The sequence below is a fragment of the Rana temporaria genome, chromosome 6 (assembly GCF_905171775.1).
Source record: "Rana temporaria chromosome 6, aRanTem1.1, whole genome shotgun sequence".
In the NCBI taxonomy this organism is placed as follows: domain Eukaryota; kingdom Metazoa; phylum Chordata; class Amphibia; order Anura; family Ranidae; genus Rana; species Rana temporaria.
Window position 1 is genome coordinate 199684047 of NC_053494.1, and position 15140 is coordinate 199699186.

Consider the following 15140-nt stretch of genomic DNA (forward strand, 5'->3'; position numbering starts at 1 on the left):
CAGGAAACAGACAACCAGGAAGTGTCCAGAACAGAGAAGAATTACAGCAACATCAAAGCAAAAAGGAACAATGAGGACATGAAATCAGGACTGCAGTAAGGTAAAGGAAGCTATTTAACCAAAAAAAAAATCCTTTAGTGACCCTTTAATGAAACTCTACAGACATTCAAGAAACCAAACCAATGAGTGACTCCGCCCACTAGACTGCACCTATGAGTAAAATTTCTCTTCTTGAGTGGACTGACCCTTTAATGCTCTACCTGTAGTTTAGAAAACTCTGAATTTGACAGGTTCAAGTCTTAGGATTTTTATAAAAGATAGTTATAAAATGATCCAATATGTTCCTGTAATTGTAATTTTATTTTAGAATATTTTTTTAATCTTTTGTTCATTGGTATTTATTGAATTGATAAATAAATTATTTTACATGTTGCAACACTTGTAACTGATGCCATTCTTGTACATGTTTACTTAATATTTAAATGTCTTAAAGGGGATTTCCAGAACAAAGGATTCCCAATCTGATTAGGAACCCCTGTGTTGAGAAAGAGGTGCCCCCCCCCCCCGACACACACATTTAGTGACTCCCATATCAGTAAGGCTGATTGCTGCTGGTTGAACGAAAACCTTGGGCTAGATTCAGATAGATCAGCGGATCTTTAGATCCGCGTAATCTATCTTATTTACGATCCGCCAGCGCAATTTTTTGAGGCAAGTGCTGTATTCAGAAAGCACTTGCCTCGAAACTTGCGCCAGCGGATCGTAACTCCCCCGGCTGAATTCAATTTCCTTGGCTAGGGGGAGTGTATTATTTCAATCAGGCGAGTCCCCGCGTCGATCGTACTGCGCCTGCGCCGGCCGCGATTTTTCCCAGTACGCATGCTCCAAATGACTTTGCTAGAACGTCATTGCTTTCGGCGTAAACGTAAATTACGTCCATCCGTATTCGTGACCGACTTACGCGAACGATGTAAAAATTTAAAACTCAGCGCGGGAACGACGGCCATACTTAACATTGGATACGCTGCATATAGCAGGGGTAAGTATGCGCCGGAAAAAGCCGAACGCAAACGACGTAAAAAAAAAGCGACGGGCGGGCGTTCGTTTGTGAATCGGCGGAAATCGGAATTTGCATATTCGTCGCGTAAAAAACCTAAGCGTCACCTAGCGGCCGGCGGGAGATTGCAGCCTAAGATCCGACGGTGTAAGTCACTTACACCAGTCGGATCTAAGGCCCCATTCACACCTAGGCGTTTTTACGCCTGAAGCGCACTGCTCACAAACGCCAGAGGGGAGAATTAACATTATTCCCTATGGTGACTGTTCACACATGAACGCCCAAACGCCTGTCGCGCGAAGCTCAAACAAGTCCCGGACCTTTTTTTGTCGCGCGTATCGTGCGGTTTGGGCGTATTTGAGCGTTTTTTTCCCCATAGAAAGTAATGGGAAACGCGCGAATTGAGCGTATCGCGCGACAACGGGCGTTTGCTACGGGCGTTTCGTCGCTTTAATAAATAGAACTTGTCGCCCATGCAGAAGATTAAAAAAATCTACCAACATAGCAACAAGTGATGAAAAGATGATCATTTTTCCTATTGGCTAAAATAAAAAACGCCGAAGTACAAAAACGTCGCACGACACTGTATGCAAACGCGCAAATACGCGCGACAAAACGCCAGAAAAAAACGCCCAAAAAAACGACCGAACGACGACCGACGCTCAGGTGTGAATGCAGCCTTAGGGAGATCTATGCGTAACCTGATTCTTCTGAATCAGTCGCATAGATCCGACCGTCGGATCTCAGAGATACGACGGCGTATCAGGAGATACGACGGCGTATCAGGAGATACGCCGTCGTATCTCTTTCTGAATCTCCCCCCTTGAATCTATTCCCCCCCCCATCCACACATTTGATGGGGATGGGAGAATCACTCCTGCTTAGCTATAGTATTGTGCCAGTGGAGAGCCTTCCCCACCGGCAGAATACAACGATCAGTGATGCCGGATACAGCCGGCGGCACCGATTGTTCAGAAAAAAAAAACAGGCTGATTGTACACAAGTTAATTGGTAGATTGATTGGTGTACAACCAGCTAGCCCATACATGGATCATATTTAGTCTGGTATCTGCTGAAGCGGCTGAATTTTGATCCATGTATGGCCGGCTTTAAGGTTTACAGAATTAATAGACTGAAGTCCAACTATTGTCATATTCACACTGTTTGGGTGCAACGTATGGCAACGTGCATTGGTGCAACATAGTGGCATTACACCTTCCCGCCAGCATAACGCATATATTCCCCAGCAAAGTGGGTGGGCTTTAATGCCAAGCTGCCTTACATATGCGTTCAGCTGACTCCGCTGTTCTGCGGCGAGAAAAAAGCTGGTTCTTTTTTTTTTTTTGGCAGTTTTCCTGTCGGGAAAACTGCGATGGAGCATACACACGGCTGGCCAAAAGCAGTTTTCCAGATGGGAAAACCGGTCGTATGTACGAGGCTTACGTTTTCACAATCGGTTCCGAGCCACTGTTTACAATCAGGAGCCAGTGGGACAGCTCCCAGGTATGTGACCACTGACAGCCAATTGTGATTGGGAAGTCTGCCAGCAAGAGTAATAACTGCAGTAACAAACTGGTATATATTAACCACTTCAGCCCCGGACCATTTTGCTGGTCAATGACCGGGCCACTTTTTGCGATTCGGCACTGCATCGCTTTAACTGACAATTGCACGGTCGTGCGATGTGGCACCCAAACAAAATTGGCGTCCTTTTTTTTCCCCACAAATAGAGCTTTCTTTTGGTGGTATTTGATCACCTCTGCGGTTTTTATTTTTTTGCGCGATAAACAAAAATAGAGCGACAGTTTTGAAAAAAAAAATTATATTTTTTTACTATAATAAATATCCCCCAAAAATATATAAAAAATATATAAAAAATAAATAAAAATTTCCTCAGTTTAGGCCGATACGTATTCTTCTACATATTTTTCGAAAAAATAAATAAAAAAAAAACGCAATAAGAGTTTATTGATTGGTTTGCACAAAAGTTATAGCGTCTACAAAATGGGGGATAGTTTTATGATCTTTTTATTAATATTTTTTTTTTACTAGTAATGACGGCGATCTGCGATTTTTGTTGCAACCTTATGGCGGAGACTTTTGACACATTTTTGGGACCATTGGCATTTTTATAGCGATCAGTGCTATAAAAATGCATTGATTACTGTAAAAATGTCACTGGCAGGGAAGGGGTTAACACTAGGGGGGCGATCAAGGGATTAATCATGTTCCCTCATTATGTTCTAACTGAGGGCAGGGTGGGACTGACTAGGGGAAATGACAGATCGCTGTTCATACATTGTATGAACATACGATCAGTCATTTCTCCTCCTGAATGAACCAGGGGCTGTGTGTTTACACTCCTGGCAGGTGACGGCTGCCTGCCCTCCAAGGCCACTGCAATCCGGCTGAGGACCAGGTTGGTCTGGGCCTGCATCCTCAGCTGGCGGGTGAGGTTAGCCCTCTCATTTCTTTGCCTCCGTCTCCCCTCCTCCTGTATGGCAGCCGTGTTGGCATTTACGGCCTCAATAAGGCTACCCACCTTGGCAACCATGGTGACAGTGGTGGCCTGCAGGTCAACCACACAGGTGGCCAGTGTAGAGCTGTTGCAGCTCACCTCCTGCACTGCCTCCCGTATTTGGCCTGCATTATCAGCCATCTGTTGCAGGTGCCCGGCGATATCCCCCATATGCTGGGTCTGCTGGCTCTGGTCCAGGGCAATTTGGTCCTGGACATTAACCGCTACACCCCTCGTCTTCCTGGTCGCCTTTCTTGGGGCAGAAGAGGCAATTGAGCGGGAGTAGGGTGAGCCCCTTGAGGTGGTTCCCCTGCTGGTGGGAGATGCAGAGGGTCTTTCCCTTGATGGGGGTGGATGTGTGAGAGGGCCCAGCCATCAGAATGGCCTCCTCTATAATGAGGCCGATCTGGCCAAGGTCCACTGACTCCTCAACCACCTCCTCAAGAGGAGAAATGTAGACAGTCCCCACCACCGCAGCATCTTGGGGGTCTTCCTAAAGGCTGCTCCTCTGAAGATGTGGTGGGACGGCCACCGACACCAGATGGGCCCGCTCCCTCCTGCACATCTGTGGATGACATAAAGCAGTCACATGTTGGGGGACCCACACACTTGTCACATGTTCCCAACCACCCCCACACATGCTACACACCAGATAGGGATTATAAAACACTTACCTGTCCTCAAGACCTCTTCCTGGGAATCAAACCCCTCAACACCCTCCACCTGCTCCCTATGCAGACACCGGGTGACCCTCTCATCCTCCAGGGTCAGTACGATATCGCAGGGTGGTCCACCCCCAGTGCCAGTCTGGTGCTTATTAATTTTAGCCAACTTCTCCCGCACACGGAGCCGCAGATCATTAATCTTTTTATTAATGTCCTTTCCGATGCGGGGGACATTGCCAAGGGCATTGACACGAGTGGCAATAATGTCCAGGATCTCTTGTTTCCTGGCACGGGTGGTATCCCTACTCTCCGGACCATGGAGGTACCGATCAAACTCCTCCATGCCAGAAATGATTATTGCCCTCTCCCGTGCAGTAAAGTTCTTTTTCCGTTTGCTGACGGGAGCAGCTATCGTCCAGAAAAAAGAAGCAAGCCACCAGCAAAATTAACTTGCTCAGGGGGGGGGAAAGCAGGATGTAATTTTGCGTCAGACGGACGCATGTCTGGGCGTATTTATGCGCTCGGCGCAAGCCAATAGGCCAGCGTACAACGGAAAGTTCGGCCGACCTAGTTGCGCGCATGCACACAAGGAAGCGATCCGACTTAGACATCACTGCGCATGCTCCATTGAAGATAAGCCGGGCGTAATCCACTGCACCACGCTCAGACAATCATTTGCAAAAGTTCACACCCACTTACACCGGCTTACGCCTTCAAATTTAGGTTCGGCCGGCGCAAATTGGAGAGCAAGTGCTTTGGGAATCATCTATTTTGCTCTCCGACTTATGCCGGCGTAGCGCATATACGTTGCGTTACGCCGACTCAAATATGCGCCCATCTACCTGAATCTAGCTATTAGTCTGTAGGGTTGAATATTGAGTTGGCCCACCCTTTGCAGCTAGAACAGCTTCACCTTTTCTGGGAAGAATGTCTACAAGGTTTGGGAGTTACTTTTGAGGAACCGACAGTACCGACCCCCTTGCTATCGGAAGACCTGTCACCTACACCAGGTATCACACTTCATTACTAGCTGCAATGTACCTTGCACTAGTTGCTGGTTACCCATAGCAAATGCATTCATTCTCCTGCTTTTCTTGCCGATTAACCGCTTCCCGACCGCCGCATGTAGATATACGTCGGCAGAATGGCACGTACAGGCACATTGGCATACCTGTACGTCCCTGCCTAGACCTACATGCGGCGGTCGGATTCCCTCGGGGAGAGATCCAGGACGACGGCGCGGCTATTCGTTTATAGCCACTCCGTCGCGATCGCTTCCCGGAGCTGAAGAACGGGGAGAGCCATATGTAAACACGGCTTCCCCGTGCTTCACTATGGCGCTGCATCGATCGAGTCATCCCTTTTTATAGGGAGACTCGATCGATGACGTGAGTCTTACAGCCACACCCCCCTACAGTTGGAAACACACACTAGGTGAACACTAAATCCTACAGCGCCCCCTGTGGTTAACTCCCAAACTGCAACTGACATTTTCACAATAAACAATGCAATTTAAATGCATTTTTTGCTGTGAAAATGACAATGGTCCCAAAAAATGTGTCAAAATTGTCCGAAGTGTCCGCCATAATGTCGCAGTCACGAAAAAAATCGCTAATCGCCGCCCATTAGTAGTAAAAAAAATTTTTTTTATAAAATGCAATAAAACTATCCCCTATTTTGTAAACGCTATAAATGTTGCGCAAACCAATCGATAAACGCTTATTGCGTTTTTTTTTACCAAAAATAGGTAGAAGAATACGTATCGGCCTAAAACTGAGAAAAAATTTTTTAGATATGTTTTTGGGGGATATTTATTATAGCAAAAAGTAAAAAATATTGCATTTTTTTCAAAATTGTCGCTCTATTTTTGTTTATAGCGCAAAAAATAAAAACCGCAGAGGTGATCAAATACCACCAAAAGAAAGCCCTATTTGTGGGGGAAAAAAGGACGCCAATTTTGTTTGGGAGCCACGTCGCACGCCCGCGCAATTGTCTGTTAAAGTGACGCAGTGCCGAATTTTAAAAACCCTTGGGTCATGTAGCAGCATATTGGTCCGGTCCTTAAGTGGTTTAAACCTCTTGTAGTGGTTTGCTACACATGAGCTTAACTGACCCATTTCTTTCATACGCCAGAAACCATCATGCACCCTTTTAAATGACTTCAGACCAGGCTTGAGACAGTTTGAAAACTTTTATTGCAATTTCTCATGGCAGAATAGATAACGTGCATAACAAAGTCCAGAGCCTAACTGACTAACGGAGGTGGCTGCCCAGGCATATCTTGACAGGTGTTAGTCCGAAGGTGGTGATCTCTAATGACTGGTACTGTCCACTGGAACACAGGCGTCTTGTGCCGATTACATGCTGGTTTTTGGGTTCCCAGGTTCCATGTACTGTGGGTTTCTTGATTCTCAAGCTCCCACTGGACTGTCTTTCGCCTCCCCCAAGTTGAAGGCCAGCCCAAGACCAAAAAGCCCAGGAACTGAGGTACCAACAGTTAAGCGCCCTCCTCCCCCAGGCTGGACAACTCAATTACCGGCCTAGTACAGAAAACTCACACTGTAGTCAACCTGAACCCTGCCCTCCGTAGGTTGTGCCACTCCTGAACCCTATGCTCTGCACGTAGCGCTATCCTGAACATGTGCTCTGCACATACGCACTCATAAACCCTGCCCACTGTATGTAACACACTCCTGAACTCTGCCCTCTGGATGTTATGCACTCCTGAACGCTGCACTCTGTACGCGGCGCACTCCTGAACCCTGCACCCTGTACGTAGAGCATTCCTGAACCCTGTGTGCTGTAGTAGTACATTACTGAACTCTGCACTTTGTACATAGTGCACTCTGTATATAGTGTATTCCCTAACCCTGTGCTCCATTCAGAGCACATTACCTAACCATATTACCTTTAATTACTGTTATAAGTGTGTGAACACCCAATCGTTGTGGCTGCTGCTGTATCCATCCGTTATTTAGTATTCATTAGTGTGGTTTGCGCATCTAGTTACCCCCCATTTCAAATTCCCTAACCATGCCTTTTATATGTAACACACTCCAGAATTCTGCACTCTGTACATAGTGCATTCCTGAACCCTGTGCTCTGCATGTAGCACACTTCTAAACCCTGCCTTCTGGATGTTATGGACTCCTGAACTCTGCACTGTACACAACGCACTCCTGAACCCTGTAATCTGTATTAGCATACCCCTGAACCCTCCACTCTGTATGTAGTGCACTCTTGAACCCTGCCCTCTGGATGTTATGCACTCCTGAACCCTGTACGTAGTGCACTCCTGAACCCTGCACGCTGTAGTAGCACATTCCGTAACCCTGCACTCTGTATGTAGAGCATTACCTAACCCTGCACTCTGTAGTGCATTCCCTAAAAAAACGCAGAGGTGATCAAATACCACCAAAGAAAGCTCTATTTGTGGGGGGGGGGGGGGATCGAATCAAATGCACATTTTTTTTTCTTTTTTACCTGCAAAGGTGAACTTATCCTTTAAAAGATAGCAATCATTTGTGATACATAGTGCATAGTAAACTAAATGTCATCCAGTTAGGGCTGAGATAAATTTTAATAGCTAGATTCACATAGGGTGCCGCATCTTTAAGTCAGAGAGGCAAGTACTGTATTCACAAAGCACTTGCCTCCTAACTTACGGCGGTGTTATCGTAAATGGGGCCAGGGTAAGCGCCCCCAATTCAAATGAGGAAGGCCGTGTTTTATGTTAATGATTGGTGACCCGAATGATTGACGCATGCGCCGTCCGTGTACATATCCCACTGTGCATTGCTCCAAAGTACGCCGCAAGGATGTATTGGTTTCGACGTGAACGTAAACGCAAACGACGTAAAAATTACAAATTTCGACGCTGGGAACGACGGCCATACTTAACATTGACTAGGCCAGCTATTTGTTGGAATAACTTTAGCCGGAAAATGCCTTACGTAAACGGCGTATCTTTACTGCGACCGTGGCGCACGTACGTTCGTGAATCGGCGTATTTAGGCATTTTCATATTCTACGCCAAACTCAATGGAAAGCGCCACCTATTGGCAGCGTAAATATTGCACCCCAAGATACGACGACGCAGGCTGTCGTAACTTAGCTAGGTTTAAGTGTATCTCAGTTTGAGCATACACTTAAACTTACGACAGGCTTAGATTCAGAGTTACGCCGGCGTATCTACTGATACGCCGGCGTAACCCTACCTGAATCTGGCTATAAATGATTACCATGCAGTGACTAATAGTTGGCAGAAATTGACAGAAGCCCCACCACCAAAGTATAGAAACTAATTTCATGCAGGGGGCAGGGGGTTATCAGTAGGTGGGGTAGAGGTGCCAAGAATTCTCATGTCCCGGCAATGTAGCAGAGGTTCTTTCCCTAGGCTCATCTGGTAGACATAGATGTATATTCTTTCATTTGGCTTCAAAAGGGACAGTTAAAATCTCTTCAACTTCGGTGGCCTTGCTCCAAACCTCCTTCTCGTGTTTGTACTACACCACCATATTCAGTTGTAAGTGCAACCTGGGCCTTCGCATCAGAGAACCCCAACCCTCTGTCTCAGCCGAGACGGTTGCCGACAACTTTCCAAGTGTGTTGCCAAACTGGACGTCTGTCCTCCTCAAACCAACATTCTTGGGAGACCCGATTTTTCCATTCAACGGGGGTCTGGGAGTCTTTGCTGATGGTCTTGATGCACACCCACTCGCCATGAGATGGACCTTTGGCGACACTAGACCCTCCTGGCAGAAAGCTGTAGATGCTGGTATGGAAGAGAAGGTTTCGGCACCCCTCGTTTGTGTTGAAGTTGGTACATCTTGTGTATGAATTCCCCATTGGTCGTCAGGCTTCACCAAAATAGTAGTAACCCTTTACACCAAAATAATAAAGGCCCGTTTTTGCATTCTGGGTGTAGCGTGAATTCTTCGCCCCTTTTCATCTTTGGTTCATGTTTGTTGTTCTGCGATAGACCCCACGGCTTTGGAAAATAATATAGAAGTATCCGAAAGCTGCTAAATAATGATCACTCCTTGACAGTTGGGGTGTCGGGTATAAACAACGGCACCTTCATCTGTGTTCATGTTTGTAATCGACGGTAAATGTTACCCTGGATGATGTAGAAGTGATCATCTTCAAAGGCCAAGTATGATCTCCTTTCCTGCAGGCGGGGTGCAAGCTGAACACCTCCAGATTCTTCTCACGGTTAAAATTGGTTTGCCCTCATGTAACAAGTGAGGTCTGGCCTGACAATATAATAATATTTGTCAACGCCGCAAAAAATCTGCTTTGCTTTTGGACTTGGGGACAATCTTCACCATGGCTGATGCGCTGAGAAAGAAAGCAACATAAAATTGAAGTGATTAAATGAATGTTTCTTGCAAATTAAAAGATAATTGATTAATCAAGTTAAAGCGGAGGAGTTCACCCATCTTAACAAAAAAAAAAAAAATCTCCCCTTAGCTTCCTGCTCGTTCGGTCTAGGGGAATCGGCTATTTATATTAAAATATAAGCAGTACTTACCCGTTTTCGAGATGCATCTTCTTCCGTCGCTTCCGGGTATGGGTCTTCGGGAGCGGGCGTTCCTTCTTGAGTGACAGCCTTCCGAGAGGCTTCCGACGGTCGCATCCGTCGCGTCACTCGTAGCCGAAAGAAGCCGAACGTCGGTGCGGCTCTATACTGCGCCTGCGCACCGACGTTCGGCTTCTTTCGGAAAATCGTGACGCGATGGATGCGACCGTCGGAAGCCTCTCGGAAACCTGTCAATCAAGAAGGAACGCCCATTCCCGAAGCCCATACCCGGAAGCGACGGAGAGGATGCGTCTCGTAAACGGGTAAGTACTGCACATATTTTAAAATAAATAGCCGATTCCCCTAGTAATAACGAGCAGGAATCTAAGGGGGAAAAGTGCCCTCTAAGGGTGAACCCCCGCTTTAAGCTGTAAATATGTTAACAAGGGCCTAGATTCAACAAGCAATTGCGTCTGCGTAACCATAGTTACGCAGCGCAATTGCTTAGTTGCGCCGGCGTATCGACTGCTTCTGATTCAGGAGGCTCGATACGCCGACTGCAGGCTAAGATATGACTGACCATAAGGGCTCTTATGCCGTCGTATCGTAGGCTGCATTTCTTACGATGGCCGCTAGGTGGCGTTCCCGTAGTGGTCAGCGTAGAGTATGCAAATTGCATACCAACGCTGATTCACAACCGTACGCGCGCCCTGCGTACGCAGTTTACGTTGTTTGCGTTCGTCGGTTTCTGCGTAAGGCTGCCCCCTGCTATTAGCCGTAGCCGTAGCGTATACCCGTCGTTCCCGCATTGCGTTTTTGAAAAATTACGTTGTTTGCGTAAGTGAATCGTGAATGGCGCTGGACGCCCATTTATCGTTCACGGTTAAAGAAATGACGTCCTTGCGACGTCATTTGCCGCAATGCACGTCGGGAAAGTTTCCCGACGGAGCATGCGCACTACGTTCGGCGCGGGAACGCGCCTAATTTAAATGATCCACGCCCCCTATGGGATCATTTAAATTACGCGCGCTTACGCCGGGCAGTTTTCAGGAGCGCACACGCAAATTACGGAGCTACTGCTCCGTGAATCAAGTGTAGCGCAGGTAATTTACGGAGGCGCAGTGTTAAAACGGTACGCTGCGCCTCCGTAAGAAATGCGCAAATCTACCTGAATCTACCCCAAGGCTTTTTACATGATTGCCCAGAAGGTTCTGTTGTAGAAAAAAATGTATATGACAGGCCTTCTTTTTAGTATGATGGCAGGGGACTACTACTTTTTTTACTCAGGCTTTGGAAAAATAATCTGTAAGTTATTGAATGATAGAGTGATGATGTTGCGCTGTCGAGTGACCAATGAATCAAAAAATATAAAAAAATGTATGTGTCCTGCGCTTAAAGCGGAGGTTCACCCTAAAAAAATTATCAACCATCCCATCCAGCATACTTGCGTCAGCTACGGTATGCTTTTTTTTTTTTCGCTGTACTTACCGTTTAATCGTTGATTTTCTTTTCTTCTTCCCGCGGGGAATAGGCTTTCCTATGAAGGGGCGTAGATGATTGACGTGCGGCTACATCGCGTCACACTTTCCGAAAATAGCCGACCTAGGACTCGGCTATATACGGCGCCTGCGCAGTCAGCTCCTAGTCTGTGCGCAGGCGCTGTATAGCGCCGTGAAGAGCCGAGTCCGGCTATTTTCGGAAAGCGTGACGCGCTGTAGCCGCACGTCAATCATCTACGCCGCTTCATAGGAACGCCTATTCCCCCGCGGGAAGAAGAAAAGAAAATCAACGATTAAACGGTAAGTACAGCGGAAAAAAAGCATACTGTAGCTGACGCAAGTATGCTGGATGGGATGATAATTTTTGTTAGGGTGAACCTCCGCTTTAAGATGTTTGTATGAAAAAGGCTGCTGCCCCCCCTAATAAATTCCCCAAAGGGGAACCTGTGATAGAAGGAAAAAAGGTAAGTGAGGGTAATTGGCGCTGCCTAACTGGGACACAATAGCTACGGGGACCTGCAAAGGGTTAACTGTGCTGTGTCCTAAGCTTAATTAAGTGATAATCCCTCACCATCCGTGTGAATAGATACCAGGGACCAAATGTGCACCTGTATAACTATAATACTGGGGTGCCCGAATGTCTATTCATAAAGAGTGATATCTCTAGTCATATCTCCTTAGGAGAATGTGGTGAATAAATAGAATGAAAATAAAATAAATATGACAGCCAAAGCTGCTGGCTAGTGCCTCAAGTGGTTGAAACAATATATAAGTTATGGTCATATATATGTGCACATGGATCAAGTAAGTATATAAAGCAAAGATATATCAAAAAATGTCTATAAAAAAACAGGAAATGTGTGAACAAAGTAAAAAATAATAAGTGAAAGTCCAATCACAGGTGTATATAAAGTCCCATAAAGTCCCATAAATGACACTTTTGGGATTCCTTTTGTCAATATCCAAAAGAGACTTTTTCACTGGCTTTTGGATATTGACGAAAGGAATCCCAAAAGTGTCATTTAGCCCAGGTTCACACTGGGTACGATTTGGTTTGATTTGAGATGCGATTTCACTTGTGAAATCGCATCTCAAATCGGCGGCATTTGCCGGCAATTGTCGGCAATGGCGCCGTCCTAATCGGTGCGACGCCGCATCTGCGGCGCTGCACCGATTTCAAAAAGTAGTTCCTGTACTACTTTTTGCGATTTAGGGCCGCGATTTACATAGACATCTGTGCAGAAACCTGCACAGATGTCTCTTAAATCGCGGCCGAAATCGGGACTGCCAACGGGAGTGAAATCGTGCGAGTTCAGCTGAACTCGCACGGCTTCACTCCCGCAGCCCAGTGTGAACCAGGGCTTATGGGACTTTATATACACCTGTGATTGGACTTTCACTTATTTTTTACTTTGTTCACACATTTCCTGTTTTTTATATATCCTTGCTTTATATACTTACTTGTTACATGTGCACATATATATATATATATATATATATATATATATATGACCATAACTTGTATATTGTTTCAACCACTTGAGGCACTAGCCAGCAGCTTTGGTTGTCGTATTTATTTTATTTTCATTCTATTTATTCACCACATTCTCCTAAGGAGGTATGACTAGAGATCTCACTCTTTATGAATAGACATTCGGGCACCCCAGTATTATAGTTATACAGGTGCACATTTGGTCCCTTGTATCTATTCACAGGGATGGTGAGGGATTATCACTTAATTAAGCTTAGGACACAGCACAGTTAACCCTTTGCAGGTCCCCGTAGCTATTGTGTCCCAGTTAGGCAGCGCCAATTACATCCCAATGTATCAAAAAAACAAGTGGAATAAGTAAATGAATAAGTGTCCAATGGACATATAATCAAATGGCATAATATATAAAAGAATAAAGTACACAGTGACCACACTCGTGCCAAGAGGGAATGTGCAGTGATAAATAAATACATATAACACAATATAGTCCAAATAAAGATACAACGGTGTCAAAGATAGGGACAGAAGTAAGTGAACTAACTCTTCCAATCAATACGTGACTGGTGTCTATTCCGATGTATTATATATACACTAACCCCCATATTATCTATACATACACACACTAGCCTCCATATATTGTATATACGCTAACCCCTATACATACATATATATATATATAGTGCAGACCAAAAGTTTGGACACACCTTCTCAATCAAAGAGTTTTCTTTATTTTCATGACTATGAAAATTGTAGATTCATTTCTGGGAAAAAAAAAGAAAATTGTAGATTCACACTGAAGGCATCAAAACTATGAAGTAACACATGTGGAATTATACATAACAAAAAAGTGTGAAACAACTGAAAATATATTTCATATTCTAGGTTCTTCCACCTTTTGCAGCAGACACATCTCTAGAACTGGTAAGAGGAGGCTGTGTGAATCAGGCCTTCATGGTAGAATATCTGCTAGGAAACCACTGCTAAAGAAAGGCAACAAGCAGAAGAGACTTGTTTGGGATAAAGAACACAAGGAATGGACATTAGACCAGTGGAAATCTGTGCTTTGGTCTGATGAGTCCAAACTTGAGATCTTTGGTTCCAACCCCCGTGTCTTTGTGCGACGCAGAAAAGGTGAACGGATGGACTCTACATGCCTGGTTCCCACCGTGAAGCATGGAGGAGGAGGTGTGATGGTGTGGGGGTGCTTTGCTGGTGACACTGTTGGGGATTTATTCAAAATTGAAGGCATACTGAACCAGCATGGCTACCACAGCATCTTGCAGCGGCATGCTATTCCATCCGGTTTGCGTTTAGTTGGACCATCATTTATTTTTCAACAGGACAATGACCCCAAACACACCTCCAGGCTGTGTAAGGGCTATTTGACCAAGAAGGAGAGTGATGGGGTGCTGCGCCAGGTGACTACCTCTTGAAGCTCATCAAGAGAATGCCAAGAGTGTGCCAAGCAGTAATCAAAGCAAAAGGTGGCTACTTTGAAGAACCTAGAATATGAAATATATTTTCAGTTGTTTCACACTTTTTTGTTATGTATAATTCCACATGTGTTACTTCATAGTTTTGATGCCTTCAGTGTGAATCTACAATTTTCATAGTCATGAAAATAAAGAAAACTCTTTGAATGAGAAGGTGTGTCCACATTTTTGGTCTGTACTGTATATATACACACCCACACACACATACACACTGTATTTATCGGCGTATAACACGCACCCTAAGTTTAGAAGAAGAGTTTGGGGACCCCTGGTCTATGTCACTATTTGGTTTGTCCATTTACTTGCTTATTGCTCCTCTGAGGCCAATGGTAGCAGGGATGTCTGCAGACTGTACATGCACATACTTCTACTATGTGCTAACAATAAGCAAAGTCATCTGTGAATATTCAACCAAAATATTAACATCCATAATTATCTAGAAACATTCTTCTGTATGACAAACTACACCCCACTTGCCGAATAAATTGTACTTACGATGTGAGATCTGGTGTAGAGCTGCAAATGTTCTGTTCTTCTCAGTATTTGTAAAGCCTGATCAGACCACCTTCTTTTTATATGTTTAGGTTGCACAACACTTGCACCCGGAGGGCAAAAGGCGTAATCTCAAAAAATTCCATCTTCAATCAGGCATACATCTTTTTGAGAAGTTTCGCAATGCATTCATATTGTAGTAGGGCTAATTTGGACAGGAGCCACTTCGCCTGCCAGCATGTCTTTGGAATGTATATTGCTGTAGGGCCAGTTTACACAAGATCCAATAACCTGCCAGCATGTCTTTGGAATGTATATTGCTGTAGGGCCAGTTTACACAAGATCCAATAACCTGCCAGTATGTCTTTGGATTGATAAAGTTCATATTGGGGCTAATATACTG

At 45.1% G+C, this 15140-nt stretch overlaps 1 long non-coding RNA gene across 1 annotated transcript; it reads right to left on the minus strand.

The window, feature by feature from the left end:
- Window positions 1-8736: 8736 nt before the first annotated feature.
- Window positions 8737-14848, minus strand: LOC120944149. The gene is made up of 2 exons (XR_005750362.1): window positions 14741-14848; window positions 8737-9580 (listed from the first exon to the last, which is right to left on the minus strand). It is a non-coding gene; the product is annotated as an uncharacterized LOC120944149 (long non-coding RNA).
- Between the last annotated feature and the right edge of the window lie 292 nt (window positions 14849-15140).